This window comes from Equus quagga, chromosome 1 (genome assembly GCF_021613505.1).
Source record: "Equus quagga isolate Etosha38 chromosome 1, UCLA_HA_Equagga_1.0, whole genome shotgun sequence".
NCBI classification, from domain to species: domain Eukaryota; kingdom Metazoa; phylum Chordata; class Mammalia; order Perissodactyla; family Equidae; genus Equus; species Equus quagga.
Genome location: NC_060267.1, coordinates 173,366,813 through 173,384,387, shown reverse-complemented (window position 1 = coordinate 173,384,387; position 17,575 = coordinate 173,366,813). Strand labels below are relative to the sequence as shown.

The 17,575-nt window shown below is 43.4% G+C and overlaps 1 protein-coding gene across 1 annotated transcript in view; it reads right to left on the bottom strand.

The window, feature by feature from the left end:
• CLSTN2 (calsyntenin 2) overlaps positions 1 to 17,575 on the bottom strand; it is a 553,438-nt gene that overhangs the window by 320,693 nt on the left and 215,170 nt on the right. The window lies entirely within an intron of this gene.

Genomic DNA, 17,575 nt, shown 5'->3' with positions numbered 1-17,575 from the left:
TGTTTGTTTTTGTCATGTCTTTAAGCTTCCTTATCTCCAGCTGCAGGATTCTGCAAAGTAAAATTCAATTAGTATTTATCATCCTTTTCCTAGATGAGTAAGTCAACTTCTTTTATTGCTAAAACTCATAAAAAATGTGGAATTGTCAAAGACCTCTGAAGATTTCAAGGTTTTGAGATGAAAAAGGCCTGAGTGTAAGAGGAAAGAAGTAATTTTTTTTCATAACAAAATAACCATGCTGCCACTGTGATCACAGATAATGTTCAGATAGGAACACAAACAGAAAGTTCAATTCTGGGTTTTCAAACTTTGGCTTCACCACGACATCTGTGTGTGCAGAAACCTAACAGTGTACAATACATGCAAGCGGGACAGCTCCAGCTCTTCAGGCTGCTTCTCTGTTGTTGCTCCTCTATGGGTATTTATGTTGGTTGGGATTCCAGGGGACTTGAAGACACATGTGCATCTTCAGATTCAGGACCGGTTATCTCATACCCACTCTGATGACCAAAAAGAGTCAAAGGAATTTGTGCTGGTGACTTCTTGGGTCCGCCCCATCTCCTTTCTTCCCTAGAAATGGCAAGTGGTACTCATTCCATTCCAGCCCCTGGTTTGACTAGACAAGCACATACTGAGACAACTGCCTGGGACCTTCACTCCCATCTCTAGGAGCTGTCCACACAATGATAACTCATGCCCGAATCCTACATCCAGATGTCAGCCCTTCTATTTCCTTGACTTCCCTTGGTGTGAATCTGGATTTTTCACCCATCTTCCCCGACCATGAAGTTTGGGAAAGCTCTACCATCTCTGACCACAGCCAGCTTCCAGAACAGAGTACGCTGATGTAGCTAAAAGGCACCCGTTCTGTCTCTTTCAGCTGTCATTGGACCCAGTGGGGCTGCCCCCAGGCATTCCTCTTGGATAACAAGAAAGATGAGTTTTGATTCCTGAGGAAATCCACTAGGACTAACCATCAGAAAGATGGCCCACCTAGGCAGCTGCCTATAGAGTTACACCTATTTCAGAAGACCTCTTCTCCCTCACGACTCCATCACTATAGAAGGGTGTGTTCTGTTTGTTCATGTAGGCTCCATGGTGAGAAGCCCTTGTCTGTGTCATTCACCACTGAAGTTCACACACAGTAGACACTCAATAATTTCTTATGCATGACTGAATGAACAAATGTGGGATAGGGCAAATGCCCCTCTTTGGCAGTGTGCAAACCTCCAAGTGTACCAAACCCACAGTTCTTCATCTCTCATTGCCTGGGTAGCTTAAACCAGAGGCCACAAGCTGGCGACCTGGGGCCAAATCCAGCTAGTGTTCTTGTTTAATCTGTAGATTGTCTTTCCACACAGTGCTTTAAAGATAAAAATGAATTATTTACTTTTTAACAAAAATTTGGAAATTTCACCCAAAACTTTAGATTTTGGGCTTCTTTTAGAAAATGACAAGGCCTGGTAGCCTTGGGCTTACATTTATAGATGAAGAAGGTTAGATTTTTACCTATTCTTCCCACTAAGTACAACTAAAGACCCTGGACAAGATACATAAAACAAAAACATGCAAAGACTCTGAAAGTTGGAACGAAGAAGGCAGAATGGTTAGGGTGCATGGGACCTGAGAAATGACATGCTGGTGAGTTCCCTGGGTTTTCTTTTTGCCTCAAATATCCCAAACTTGGAGCTAAAGAAGTCTGCAACTCAGAAACACCAACAAGTACAGCAAAAAACAAAAAAGCCCAAACAAGAGGTTGCTCTCTCTAGCCAAAGGACCAGGAGAGGAGCAGCCTAGCAAGACAGGAAACTTTCAGACACCTGTCACTCTACTCAGATAAACACTATGGCCTCACCCCCACTCACGCCAGAAAAGGCTGAGTAGGAATCCTAGACCTCCACCCTCTTGAGGCTATTATGAGGTACTCCAACATTCTGGCTGAAGAGGTGTCAGAGAAGGTCAATTAGGCAGCTGGGACTTTCACCCCCAGTGGCCAGTAATGTGGCCCCTCCCACAGTGTCAGTGTGAGGCCCCATTTGGAGACTGGACATCCACTCTCATCTGGCAGTAATGAGGAGCCCTCCTCCCTCCCCACTGGGAGAAGAGTCAGGACTTTTGCCATTGCCCAGCAGTAATGAGGCCGTGTCCACTGCAGTGTCACTGGAGACCATGTGGGAAGCTGGAACTCCCACTCCTGACCAGAAGTAATGAGGGAGCCCCCCTCAGGTGTCCATGAAAGCCAAGTAACCAGTTTGCAGTAAGGAGGTGGTGCCCGCCAAAGAAAAAGCCAATTAAAACAGAAGGATTAAATAAGATCCAGTCTCAGAGAACAATATAAAATTTTCCAGGTTGTCACAGAAAATCACTCATTATAGCAACAACCAGGAAGATCTCAAACTGAATGAAAACCAGACAATCAATTGATGACGCTGCTGAGACAACAGAGACAAGAGAATTATCTGACAAAGATTTTGAAGCAGTCATGATAAAAATGCTTGACTGGTCAATTATGAACATGCATGAATCAAAATAAAACAGAAGGCCTAAGCAAGGAATTAGAAAACCTCAGCAAAGACATGGAAGATATAAATAGGAACCAAATGAAAATTTCAGAATGCAAAAACACGATAACTTAAATGAAAAGCTCAGTGGATGGACTTATCAGCAGAATGGAGGAAAAAATACGTGCACTAGAAGAGAGAAAAATAGAAATACCCATTCTGAGCAAGAAAGGGAAAACAGAAAACAAAAACAAAAAACACCCAGAGCTTCAGGGACCTGTGGAACTATAACAAAAGATCTAACATTCATGTCATTGGAGTCTTACCAGGAAAGAAAAGAGAAAGCAGTGCTGAAAAAAAACTCAAAGAAATAATGGCTGAAAACTCCCCCTTTTGATGAGAGACACAAACCTATAGATTAAAGAAGTCAAGTGAATATCAAACAGGATAAACTCAAAGAAGTCCACACCAAAGTGACATAATTAAACTTCTGAAAATAAAAGACATAGAAAACAATATTGAAAGCAGCCAGAATGATATCTTACCAATCAGGGGAAAAGCAGTTAGAATAACAGTAGATTTCTAACGAGAAACCAAGGAAGCCAGAGGAAGGGCACAATATTTTTCAAGTGCTGAAGGAAAAGGATTATCAACCCAGAATCCTAAACCCAGCAAAAATATGCTTCAGGAATGAAGGAGAAATCAAGACATTCTCAGATGAAGAAAACCTGAGAATTTGTCATGAGAAGATCTATTCTAAAAGAAGGGCAAAAGGAAGTTTTTCAAAACAGAAAAGAAACTGTAAAAGAAGAAACCTTGCTGGGGCCGGCCCGGTGGCGCAGCGGTTAAGTGCACACATTCCACTTTGGTAGCCCGGGGTTTGCCGGTTCGGATCCCAGGTGCGGACATGGCACCACTTGGCAAAAGCCATGCTGTAGTAGGCATCCCATGTATAAAGTAGAAGAAGATGGGCACAGATGTTAGCTCAGGGCCAGTCTTCCTCAGCAAAAAGAGGAGGATTGGTGGCAGATGTTAGCTCAGGGCTAATCTTCCTCAAAAAAATGAAGAAGAAGGAGAAGAAACCTTGGAATATCAGGAAAAAAGAAAGAACACAATAAGCAAAATTATAGGTAAATACAATAGCCCTTCCTTCTCCTCTTGAATTTTCTAGATAACATTTGGCAGTTGAAGCAAAAGTTATAAAACTGTCTGATGCGGCTCTAAATGTATGTGGAAGAAATATTTAAGACAATTATATTATAAACAGGGGAGGTTAAAGGGACATAAATGAAGCTAAGATTTTAGTATGTCAATTGAACTCACAAAATAATGACACCGCTAGACTGATAAACTGTGTGCATATACTAGCTAGAGTAAGCACTAAAAAAGTTATATACAAAATTACACTCAAAAACACCATAAATAAATCAAAATGAATTCTAAATCAAGTCAAGTAACTGATAGGAAGGCAGAAAAAAGACCACAGAGATATGAAAAACAGGGAGAACATACAGAAAACAATAAATAAAATGGCAGACTTAAACCCTAACATATGAATAACTACATTAAATATAAATGATTTAAATACACCAAATAAAAGATAGAGGTTGGCAGAGTAAATTAAAAACAAGACCCAATATACTGCCTACAAGAAACTTACTTCAAATATAATGATAGAGGCAGACTGAAAGTAAAAAAATGGAAAAAGATATATCCTGCAAACATTAGTCAAAGAAAAGCAGAGTGGCTATATTAATATCAAATAAAGTAAACTTAAGAGCAAAGAAAATTGCTGGAGACAGACCGTGACATTATATAATGATTAAAGTGTCAATCACCAAGAAGACATAGAAATCCTAAATGTGTACGCCCTAGACAACAGAGCTGTAAAATATGTGACGCAAAAAGTGATAGAACTGAAAGGAAAAATAGACGAGTTCATAATAATAGTTGAAGACTTCAACAGCCCTCTCTTAATTGATAGAACTGGATGGGAGATCAGCTAAGATATAGAAAAACTCAATAATACTATTAACCAACAGGGTCTAATTGATCTTTATAGAATACTTCACCCAATAACAGCAGAATATACATTCTTTTCAAGTGCCCACAGAACATATACTGAGATAGGCTATATACTGGGCCATAAAACCAGCCTTGAAAAATTTAAAAGAGTTGAAATCAGACTTCAGGTGCTCTCTGACTACAATAGAATCAAAACATAAATCAATAACAGAAAGGTAGCAGGAAAATCTCCAAACATTTGGAAACTTACACTTCTAAATAACTCATAGCTCAAAGAAATCTCAATGGAAACAAAACTAATATATTGAGATTAATAAAAATACCACACATCCAAACTTGTAGGACACAGCTAAAGCAGTGCTGAGAGGGAAATTTATAGCATTAAATGTCTGCATTAGAAAAGAGAAACCATCTCAAATCAATAATCTCACCTCCTATCTCAAAAGCTTAGATAAAGAGTAGCAAAAAACCCAACAAGTAGAATGAAGAAAACAATAAAGACAGGCACAAAATTAATGAAATGAAAGTTCAAAGGATGAAAAGACAAGCTACATAACGGGAGAAAATATTTACAAACCAGATATCTGACAAACAATGAGTATTTAGAATATGTCAAGAACTCTCAAAACTCAATAGTAAAAACACAACAATCCAATTAGAAAATTGGACAAAAACCATGGAGAGACAATTCGTGGAAGAGGATATGCACATGTACACATGGGACATAAGCACATGAAAAGATAGTCAACATCATTAGCCATTAGAGAAATGCAAATTAAAACCACAATGAGATAACACTACATACCTATCTGAATGACTATAATAAGAATCAGTGATAACAACAAATGCCTGGGAGGAGGCAGAGAAAGTGGAACACTCATACACTGCTGGTAGGAAAGTAAAATGGCGCCGCCACTCTGGAAAACAGCTTAACAGTTTCTCAAAAAACTAAACATGCAACTCCAATACCATCCAGCAATTGCACTCCCTGACATTTATCCCAGAGAAGACTTATGTTCACACAAAAATGTGTATACATATGTTTATAGCAGCTTTATTCAAAATAGCCCCAAAGTGGAAACAACCCAGATGTCCTTCAGTGGGTGAATGGTTAAACAGACTTGGCACATGTATACCATGGAATACCACTCAGCAATATCAAGGACGGACTACTGATACAGGCAGCCACCTGGATGAATTCCCAGAGAGTGCTGCTGACTGAAAAAAAGCACCAGTTCTAAAAGGTTGCCTACTGCATGATTTCATTTATATTACATACTGGAAATGACAAAATTATTGAAATGGGAACAGATTAGTGGTTGTCAGGAGTTAAGGAGGGAGTGGGTGGGAAGATAGTAGGTGTGGCTATAAAAGGATGACACTTGTGGTGATGGAAATGTTCTGTATCTTGACTATCGATGTCAATACCCTGGTTGCGATATTGTATTATAGCATTCCATGATGTTATTACTGGGGAAACTGGGTTAAGAGCACACAGGGTCTGTCTGTATGTAAAACTGCATGTAAAACTACATTTACTGCAAAACAAAGAACTTAATTTTTAAACATCAACTTAAAAAAAAAGGAATTAGCCAGCACTTAGTAGCAGCTGCTCTTCCCTGGGGTAAGGTAGCCCTGCACTGCCACAGGGAATCTCTCTGGATCCCCACAGTCTCCTCCTCTCCAGATGCCCTGAGCCGGGCCTCTTCCCACACTGGCTCCAATCGAGTGTGTGAGTGGTGATCTGGGAAACACACCAGCGGGGGAGGCTGTGCTCCCAAGTGCACCAGAGTCAGTTCCAGGCCCTGCAGGGTGCAATGTAGGCAGCCTGATGGGACTTCTCTGAATGCCAGTGTCCCCAGCCCTGCCCCCATGCTGCTTAGCAGCAGGCCGTAAGCCACTCAGTGCTTTCAACTCAAACCAGCAACTATTTACTGAGATCCTCTAAGCTGCATTGTGTGCCAGGACGTAAGGATAAACAAGCCCACTCTGGTCTGAGGAGCAGGCAGGTAAACAGATTGCATCAATAGTGCAGCAGAACCCGGGCTGAGCCCAGGAGCAAACACATCAAAAACAGGAAAAGAAGGTGCTTTGTTAGCTAAGCACGTGCTCCAACATCAATCTCATTCATTCATTCCACAGGCTTCAGTTGAACACAGTGCTAGGTGCCAGGGACACAAAATGGATTCAGACAAGCTGCTCAAGACCAGTGAGAAGGCCGACTCATGAGCAGACAGTCACAGCCTCTGTGCCAGTGTGACAATTGCCGTGGCCAAAGAGAGAGCTACAGGAGTTGGGAGCCACAAGGATGCCCGTCAGGCGCAGAGTCCGTTTCACATGATGTCAGTGTAGGAGTCCTGGTGGGGTTGAGGTGTGACCCTGGTATGGGGCATGTGGAATTGCATGGCCCTTCTCGCCACGTCCCTGCTTTCTGGCTGCACACACAGGGTTACATTTGGCTCAGGACCCTCCTTGTAAATTAAGTTCAGACATTTAGAGTCATGTCTGACGGACTGGATGTGGGCATGAGAGGAGGGGTGAGTGGCGAGGCCCAGGGGAAACCAAGTAGCAGGCAGGAACACCTGAGCTTGTGAAAGAGGAAAGAAAAACACTACAAATGAGAAAGAAATCTGATGGCAGAGGGCAGAATCAGTGGCAAAGAGTTGAGTGGAAGATTACGTACCAGAGCATAGCCTGGGCCTGTATGTGAACCCACCCTGCTCACTTGAAGCTTGGGAGTACTCATCCATCTCTGGAAAATGAGGGCTTTGTGGTAAAACAGAAAGAACTGTAGCACTAGAAGCCCAAACAACATTTCTGTGGGAACCCCAGAGCAAGAGTGGGCCAGAGGAGGAGAAAGGCCACTTCCTCCAGGGCTGGGAGAAAGGTGATGAAGGGAGGTCAGTGTGGATCAGTGCCCTACCACGTGGGCCGACCCAGGGGCCTGTTAGCATCATGGCGGACCACTGAGGGCAGCATCAGAATAACAAGCATCCAGAGGCAGGCAGTGATGGAGTGCCAAGTGGCAGACGTTGAGATAGAAGACACCCCAAATGGCATGGCCAGCCCGCCACATGTGAGGCTGGTGTGGAACATGGCTGTGAAGTGGAGCGGCATGACAGGTGAGAGGGAACAGCACCGGAGCGATGGCCCCAGGAGCAGCCGAGGCAGGGCGATGGCAGGGGTGGGTGCAGTGAATCTAGAGCTGGCATCTCACCCCTTGAGGGACTCTGAGAGAGACACAAGAAAGGGAAAGGGCCTAGGGGTGCTCTTTGTGCAGCGGACTTAGGGATAAAGGGCGTCAAGTGTTGATCCTTGCAATCCACAGCCCAGTGGGACTAGGAGAGGGGCTTTTGCTAATGTGCCCTCACTTTCCAAATTGCTTTTTTTCTAATTTGCCCTTGAAATTTTGCTCTTAGTATCATTAATGTGCAGAAAGAACTCCTGCCACACTTGGATTTACTTTTCCACTAAGAAAAATACAATGTATTGTAAGGCCACGGCCACCCAAGCCAACACTGCAAGGATGTCATTTACCAGGGCACTCGGCTGGAACTTAAATAAATAATAATTTTTAAAGTTTGTAGATCATATTGAACTTAGCTTAATAGGCCCTCTCTCCAAACCTCTGAAAGGATGGCTCATAAAAAAGTAATTAGTTTATATAGACTGTCAAGGTTCATGGGGGACAGCTGGCCTTTGATGCCCCATCTGTGATTACAGGCAGCTACAAGATAATAAAATCAAGCTCTGAACTCACGCCAAGGTATGCAGCGATCTCACGCCGGACACTGTGCCAGGGAGAATGTGCCATAAATGCCACTTGTAATCCTGGTCTCTGATTTGGAATCTCAAGCGAGTCTAAGACATTTAGGACTTGCATTCACAGGCCCCAAATTCCTAGTAAAGTAAAACCATTGACCTTACAAATCCATGTGCATAATTAATATTGGTGATGGGGTCTGATTCCAGGTCTATTCAATATGGCCACTGTCATAAGCTGCGGACATGGTTTCTGGAGAAGGGATGTGAATTGGTATTAACTTGTCTGAGCTTGGTTATTAAATGGTCCAATTACTGAGAACTGGAGCTTGTTTTCAATCATCATTGATTTCACTGTGATGATCACCAGTTACAGCTTTTTAAGAGGATTTCCTCAATGTGTTCAAATTCCCAGTTCATTCTTCTCTACGCTGCTCCCTTATATGAACTTTCTTGGGCTGTTTTTTCTCTCATAGTTCAAACAATGCCCCATGCCCTCAATGCAGAAAACCATATTAATGGGTGGTTTTTATCTGGCCTCTTTCATTGCTAAAGACAGCGACACACTCAGTCATCTCAGGAGAGAGCAGATATACCAGTGCAGCAATGAGGGTAATTTTATGGAAATCCAAGATCACCAGACGTCAGGACCGCTCGGGAACTGAGGCCACAGTTCCATCTGGGACCGGCTCCACCCCTCAGTGTGCTGACCATTGCTCATAACTGTGATTTGCACGTGTCATGGAAGCTTCATCTGCAACCTCAGCCTCCAACATGGCCCCTCAGCACTCAAACAGGAAGCCGACTGGCCTAGAGGTCTTTTCTATCGAGGTAGCAAGTCACAGGCTGTAACTAGCCCATTCATGGGCCTGACCTGATTTACTGTATGTGGAGCCCTGACTCTGGAGTTCTAGGTTTGACCCATGATCTTTTGCTGAGGCTGGACAGAGTCAGGGAGGCTGACGTGGTGACAAATGAAGCTGAGTGTCCCCAGGGACTGAAGCCAGGACCCTGACCTCAGCAGCACTGTGCCCACTCCTGCTGAGTCCACTGGCCATGGGATGGAGCAGAACCAAATGATGGTGGAAGAGCACAGCAGTTAACAGGGAAGTGCAGACAACAGCGGACTGGGGAGACACTCCTAGTGAACAGAATCACCCTCAAAATGGGGAGGCCTGGCAACACTTTTCCAGCAGAACGTCAGGATTCCTCCGGGCCAGCCCAGTGAGTGCCGCGTACTTCCGTTCTTCCCTTCTGTGAGTGGGAGCCTGTTGAGCTTTGCCCTCCCCTGCAGGGTGCGTGGGGAAAGATAACTTTCCTTCTAGCTCACAGGTCTCTGGACCTAGAGGAGTGCATCCAGACCTGATGAGGAGGACAAAGTCTTGGGCTTCAAGCCAGATGCCATGACTGGATACAACTTTTAGGAGTCCCAGGATAGGGTGAGTATATTTTGCATGAAGAAGGGATGTGAATAACTGTGGGCTAATGGCATGCTGTGACAGACTGACCACACTGATGACCCTAACTTGTCACCCCTCCGTGCCCTTGGTAGTCTACTCCTACTCTGACTCTGGGCTTGGCCATGTGATTTGTTTAGCCAGTGGGACAGCAACAGACTTGTCCCAAGTAGCTGCTTGCAAAAACGCTTGCACATTTCTGTGCACGTTATGCTTCTCTGCAGTCACCACAGAGACATGCTCACGTGTCTGATGCCTCTGCTAGCCTGCTGGCAGAATACATGGGGGAGACCAGTGTCATCCCAGGTAAGGCTACTCCAGACCAGCCAGCCTACAGCCTACCCAGCTGCTGCCCACAGACACCTGAACGAGCCCGGCTGAGTGCAGCTGAGATGGGCTCAGATGAGCAGACCTGCCCGATCAACACGTGGAGTCACAAGAAAGAATTAATGGCTGCTTTTTGACGCTCCTAAGTTTTGGGGTGGTTGGTGCACAGCAACACCTAACTGAGACATCTGGTTGGACCTACAACTTCACCATGAATACTGTGTTCTGAGTAAATTACATATCTGCGTTTAGCCTCAGTCTCTCCTTCTGTAAAATAGGGATCATGACAATGCTTATTTCAGAGGGCTCTTGCAAAAATTCTATGAGAGAGTGTGTGTAGAAGACCTTGTTCAGTGCTTGGTACATAGTCAGCGATTAATAAGTGTTAGCCAATTTTCAGTGGTGTGTGCGCAGCTTGTTTTCTGTACAAGGATGGACAGCCAAGGTGACAAGCAGGGGCTGAAATCCATCTCTTTCTCCACTTGCTAGTCATATGCCTGGGGGGGAGGGCAGTGTCCATCTGTAGGAAAGGGCACTTGTTTCTAATTCGCACAGTTACTCTAAAGGCTGGTCCTGCTATTACTAATAATTTCACTTTTCATCTTGTTCTAGTATAATACTGCCATTAATTCAGAATCCCAGAAGACCTGAAATTCCTACATTCAAGGGCTTCCCTCAAGCTTTCTCCTATTTTCAACACTCCAGCTTTCTAACCTGGAACTCCACATCCTATTGGGGTGACCAGGACCTTCTCGGTTTTAACACTGAAAGTCCCACGTCCAAGGAAATCCTCAGTCCCAGGCAAACAGCCTCGTGTGCCTCCCTGAATGTCCCTTACTCTTCAGCGTGACTGATGGAGAATGACCCACAAACACACACTAGGTTTCCTTGAAACATTAGTTTGAATTGGAGCAGGACCTTGCCAGAGTCTTCTCATTGAGTTTAAGGTCATAGGTGGATAGCCTCCTACCTCCATGGAGCCTCTCTCCTGCTGTCAGTATTTACCTGGAACCCTCACTCTCTTCTTCCTCCTTGACTGGCCCTAAAGTACAAAGTATGGAAGGGAAAAACTGGAGTGAATGTAGTGTCTATGAAGGGATACCCAAGAAAGGTCCCCAAATATGCCCCAATCTCCTATCAGTCACTCTCAAGGCTGGCAGCTGCCAAGCTGGCAGAACAAAGAGAACCAAGGAACAGAGCCAAACCAATATTTTAATTCCAGAGTGATGGATACATCTGTCTTTCTTTCTCCCAGTCAGGCCCCTCCAGCACCAACAGAGTCAGGACCATGGGGTCCAATGAGCTTTGCTGTTCCTAGGTACTATAAATGGACCCTTTCATTGTCACCCTCCCTAGAGACCACAAGCATCAACTTGACCAGGTCTTCTGGCCTATTTACTGGTGGCTGTGCCCTCATCCCTCCATTTTATTCAGCTTTAAAGCAACTTCTGTATGGCCCTGAGTTCTCAAATCACATCTTGCCTGCAACTGGAGACCCTTAGCTCGCAGTTACTATGGTGAGCAGGAGAATTTCTCTCGGGGATGGAGGCTGAGGCCTGCGGACACGGGACCACGGGCTCCGCCACAGGCTGCACGCAGGCGTGGAGCTGGGTCCAGTTCTTACTTCATCTAATCTGAACCCCACCATCTGCTCAAAAATTGGGCAATCACAGATCGTATCAGCAAAAACATTTAACCACACAACCGCAATCTGTCACTGAAAATAGAACATATCTGCTTTTTTCTCACCATCTATGAACTAAACCATAAGCACAAAATCATGACTCCTGTGTTTGTTTAAGAAAGGTATTTCAAACAAACTTGCCCATGGCGGTGTTAGTTTTTAAAAATGGAAAAATATTGTAAACAACCTGAATATACAAAAATAGTGAAATGGTTAAATAAACTATGATATGGCTACATGATGTATAATTATGTATACTCTTAAGAAACATTTTTGAATATATTTTAGTCAGCTTGGGAAATGTCTGTGAAAGTGAAAACACAAAGACTCTGAGCTGTATATACTGTGATCTCAATTAATAAGAACTGTTTATCCTTATATGAATAGAAAAAAGCCTAGTAGGGTCTCAGGAACATGGGTTATTTTTGTTTTATTCTTTATCCTTTTTAGTAATTTTCACATGTACTCGAAAGGATAGATGCTGGTCCACATCCTTCTGCTTCCTGTTTATTCTTGATTCCAAGTCTGTGAGATCCAAGGCAGTAGCCCAGATTATGGATTCCAGAGAGGTCTGAACCCAATTCACTGCAGAGACTGCTATGAATCGACCTCTGGCTCAGGCTAAGTGAACACTCATAGAGCAGGCTGGGACACCAGGAGCACCCTGCCTCTGGCCCTCAGGAAAGACCCCACACAAACCAACTTGGAACACAGAGGCACGTCCACTGTGAGGCTGACAGTGGTGGTCCCCTGCTGCCAGGACCACAGCTCAGAGAGCCAGGGGCAGGACAGACTGAGGATGGCTGGGTCCGGGGAGGTTGGTCCTGAGGCTGCTGGGTGGCGGAGTGAGGCCCAGGTGTGGTTATTGCACGGTGTCCCACGTGGTACTTAGACCCGTCTCATGGTTTTTCCACTGCCATAAACTACCTAACTACTTATTTACTGACATTTTTCTTTATATTTGGGTTTACAAAAAACTCAGATGAATTTATAATAATAAATGAATTTACTTAAAAGGAAAACAACTGAAAAGCCAGCCTCAAATAGAAAGTAACCTAAACAAAATACAACAGAATGTTATTAAAATTCTAGCTCGATGCTGTTGCCTATGGAATGTTATGAGACAAACTTGCTCCTTCTTTGTCGAAAAGAGAGATTAGCAAGTGTTTGAGAGGGGTTGAAGACATCCTGGGGCGTCCCAAACTGTGCCGTTCTCCCTAACGTAATCAGAAAGATTGAAAAAGAACTTAGAAGGGAATGACTCACTGCACAGGGGATTCAGGATTCTTGAACGCTGTGAGCAGGGACCATGTAAATCTTCTACTTCTGCTGGACAATTGGCAGAGGGGAAAGAAGGCAGGACTTGGCATCTGAGGGTCTGGAGCTGCATGAAAGGCTGATCCATCCTTAGCAAGTAATCTTGATTAGTTATTTCATTTCTCTAAGTCTCAAGGTCCTCATTTGTAAGACAGAATCACAGTCGCTGACCTACCTGTTGTATAGGGTTGGTGTGAGGCTTGAATGTAACTGTGTGTGCAGCGGCTGGCACACACATGTGCAGGTGGGGGGTGTGTTTATAATAAAAGGGCGCATGCTTTGCAGTAACCTAAAAGTATACCTTGCAATAGATTACTGCACAGAGATAAATTATAGGTAGAATGTAAGGAAATTAATTCCCAACTAACGTTTACAGAGTTCTGCACTACTCTTCCCAAAGGACTTTCCCCTACATTATTTAACCGATTGTCCCCATACTGCCACATAACCACACAATCTAGGCAGCACAGATTGATAGTCCATCAAGTCTCTAGAACAAACTTCAAACTTACTTTTCTCCTTTCCTTAGCATCATTATCACAGATTATAATCACATCATTGTAATCAACCTAAAATGAATAAAACACTTGTGGTTTATTGATAATAATAAGATTACAATTACTCTGATTACTCTCATTGTTACCACAGCTCAGATTATCAGAACTGGGGTATCCTGGACATCTACTGGCTGCCAGAGAGTGCTTTAGGCATTTTGTGTTAGTGTCTGATTTAATCCACATAGTGACCCAGGAGTAGGTACTGCTTTACCCTCATTTTAAATATAAGGAATCTGCCCCTGGGAGGAGTTCAGTAACTCATGTGAGTGCATGCAGCTAGCCAAGGGCAGAGCCTAAATGTAAAACCACATGGGTTTGCTCAAAGCCTTGACTGTGCACAATCTGCATTCCCTTCTCACCATAAGACAGCATGGATACACAAGCCTTCGGCAAGGGTCCTGCCTCAGGCACCTGTGGGGCCTGGAGCACGGACAAGCACCCCAGGCAGGTCCAAAGACAAGGAGGCAGATGGATGGGCAGATGCTGTGCAGAACAAGGAGGGCAAACGGAGTTAACCATGGAGGCAAGAGCACCTTCTGCTGCAAGCACATAATCGAACCAGCCAAACCACGTCCCAGGAACCTTCTGGGCAGCCTTCAGAGAGTCACCCAGCCTGAGAAGCCAGCCAATTATGCCTGATCATTCTCTGCTGCCCTGGCCTTACGAAAGACAAGTGCAGACTGGCCCAATGTAGATAAATGAGCAGTTCTATTATCTCTGAAAGGCAATCTAATTCCCTTCAAATTTAAAAGTCTCCACAGTTTCCTAACAGGCCTCAGTGGGGCTCATGTAGAAATTAATAAGTTCACAATGTGCCCAGTTTGCTTTCATTATCATTTTTTGCCATGCAGTGGACAGGATTTGCATTACTACTCAAGGATTTTTCTGTCTCTGATTCTCTAAGAAGGTCACGTCCACTGGGCTCAGACACTAGGTTGAGAATAGAGTCGGGTCTAACGGACTTGACTGGGGTCTGAGGGGGGTTTCAGTGACGGAGAGTTGGTGCCTCTACTGATCATGTGGGGCAGGGATCAAAAGACTATATCATAGGAAAAAGGAACTCAGAGCGAGTGGTGAGAAGCACCGGTCTGCTCTGGCATACTGGGAAAGTTGCTTGAACTCTCTGTGTATTAGTTATCTCCTCTAAGAAATGGGCAGAGAGAAGGATCTGGAAAAGGAAACTCAAATTTATTAAACTTCCACTATATGTTGAATCATTGCAACATGCATCATAGACATTCTTTAAGTTTAATCAATACGTTATTGTATGGAGAAGCTTATATTATTTTACAGATGAAGACAGTAAGACTATTGTAAGTTATAGTATTGAATATGAGGTGTTATCACAACTTTTGAGGAAAAAAGTAGAAAAATGACCGGAAGGAAGTACGCTAAAATGTTAACAGAGGCTCTCTGGGGTAAGAAAACATTTTTCATACTTTTTTGTACTTTGCTATTTTTTTCACATTTTCCATAATAAACACTCTAATTAGGAGATATACAATAAAAGCTATTTTACATCCCTGAACTTTGCATTTATATGAAAAATGCAATCATGATTTTCATTTAAATGATATTTTACATAGGAAATTTTTCTTTAAAAAACTTTTTTTAAAGAGGAAATCACAAGAGAAACAAGACAGAGCAAAAATGATATGGATGGAACCGCGTCCGAATAAGCTTAAAGCTCAGCTCATAGGCTAAATTGGAAATAAAGACCACTGGGAAGGAGTGGGAAACTGACACCCAGTACGACAGCTGTTGATAAGGGGACGAAGAGCTGCAGTTGACTTTGAGAAGTGATGGAGCTGGCAGATAGGAAGTTTTCGATTTTATGAGAATGATAGGGATCCAAAATAAATCTTCAGTATTTTCCTTTTAAGATAAATGTTTTAAAATAAATGCCTGCAGTGGGGATGGATGGCTAGTGCCCGTGTCCTGTCTTAGAGCCGATCATAAATAACACTGAGAAAAACAGCTTTGACCATTCTAAAAAGCACCTTTATTTTTTACTCTTAAGAGTTTGGAAGATTGTATTTTGATGCATTAAGCTAGACTTTTTTTTATGCAGCTGCAAGTATAGAAATTATCTTCAGATGGAAATAACTGCTCAGGGCTTGGCTTAGAAGCAACCCTTAGATTCAAGATCTGCCTGAAAACCTGTGGGCACATCCAATGGTCAGAATACAAAATCAAGTTTAATGGCATCTGATGGATTTATGATTTAAGGAAATCCTTTAATGAATCGTCAGGTGAAATTATTAATTGTCCTTCTAGCCCTACAACCAAGGAAGGTAAGTAATCTTTTGTAAATCCAAACTTTCAAATATCAGATTTGCTTTAAGCATTTTTTCCCTCCCTTTTGCTCTGCACATTAGAGAGCTTATAACTTTACTGTAGATCAGCTTATTCAACAACGTCAGTTTCCCAGGTCACTACTGGATGAGAACAGCTTACTCAACAACGTCAGCTTCCCAGGTCACTACTGGATGAGAACAGGTCTACACTGAGGGCAGACATAAGGAATAATCAGACACATCCCTCAGCTTTTAAAGTGTTAGCCTCACTACACTGAAGCGACCTAATGGCATCCATTTACTTCCCGTGTAACGTCATTGGTTTTCTCTGTTATGCTTTAAAGAGGAGCCGCACACTTGAATGGAGAGGTGAATGGGAGGAGCTGCTTGGTGAAGGACCTCCACACGGGCTGTGAGCAAAGAGGCACAGGGAAGCCAGGAGCACACGCTCAGTCTGAAGAGGGGAGCCACGACTCAGCTGTGTATTTCCGATATGACTCATCAAGATAAACCAGAATCCTGCATTTTTATGCTACATCTCCCAATTTCTAAATGTTGTCTCTATTTTTTTAAGCACACAATGCATGCCAAACCAAATAGTTCCATGATCCGAACATTTTTGCTAGTGTTTGTTTTAAAATTGCATTTCTAGGGGGTTGTGAAGAATTGTTGATTAAGCTCAATACCGTTCAGTTATGTCCAAGAAGGGGATGAGTTGGAATATTCCCAGGCTGGCAAAGAAGCTTTGGGGAAGATAGTTCATCTTTTGTGATTTACACTTCCAAGTGGAATTTGGTTGAGCTGAGACCTCTGAGGATGGCTGGAAGATACATGGAAATGTCCCAAATCTAAACGCTATGGAAGTCACAGGTAGGTGCCCTTGGAAGTTATCATTCTACATAAAATAAAGATAAAACCTTCTTCTGAAAGTCAGAAGTATCTCCCCCATGCTCTGCAAGAACGCTTATGGGTTTATCTTCACATAACGCTGAGTTTCCCCATTTAACCCACCCCCTCGCTCCTTACTTTATAATATTCTGTAATGAAAAAAGGGCCTTCACAGAGCTTATCTCTTAGAAGTGTGAAAGAGCCAATTTTTTCTGCCCAAGTAGCTCATAATGCAGCAGACAAACTGTCAGAAAAAATAGACTTCATCATGGGGAAAACCTCAGCCTGGCACCCATCTATCATAAAGCAATCTTCTAGAAATCTTGAAAACCTTCATTAAATTTCCTGTCTTTCTCCTGACAGTTATAAAATGTTAACAATATTACTCATGATGCAGGCATCTTCAGAAATTCTTTGTTCAATCCCTCCTCCCCTTGCCATCACCCATCCCCTTAACTTTGCCAAAATCGATGGAAACATGAGACACAGCCAGATTCTTCACAACACACCCCTCCTGGGCCTTGGCCTTGCAGGAGGTTAGAGGAGGAAGCAGCAGTAGTCTTGATGACAGTGAGAAGATTCTCCAGCCACAAGCTGCAGGGGGCAAAATGTCACTGCCTCCAGATTCTTCCTCCAAAAGCCACACCCACTTTGAAGCTCAAAGGCATGGCCCCATCCTGCCCTTAGCAAATATTTCCTGGTCCTTTTTCTTCCCTTTTCTCTTACCTATCTACCAAGCTACAATTCTCCACCTGTCCAT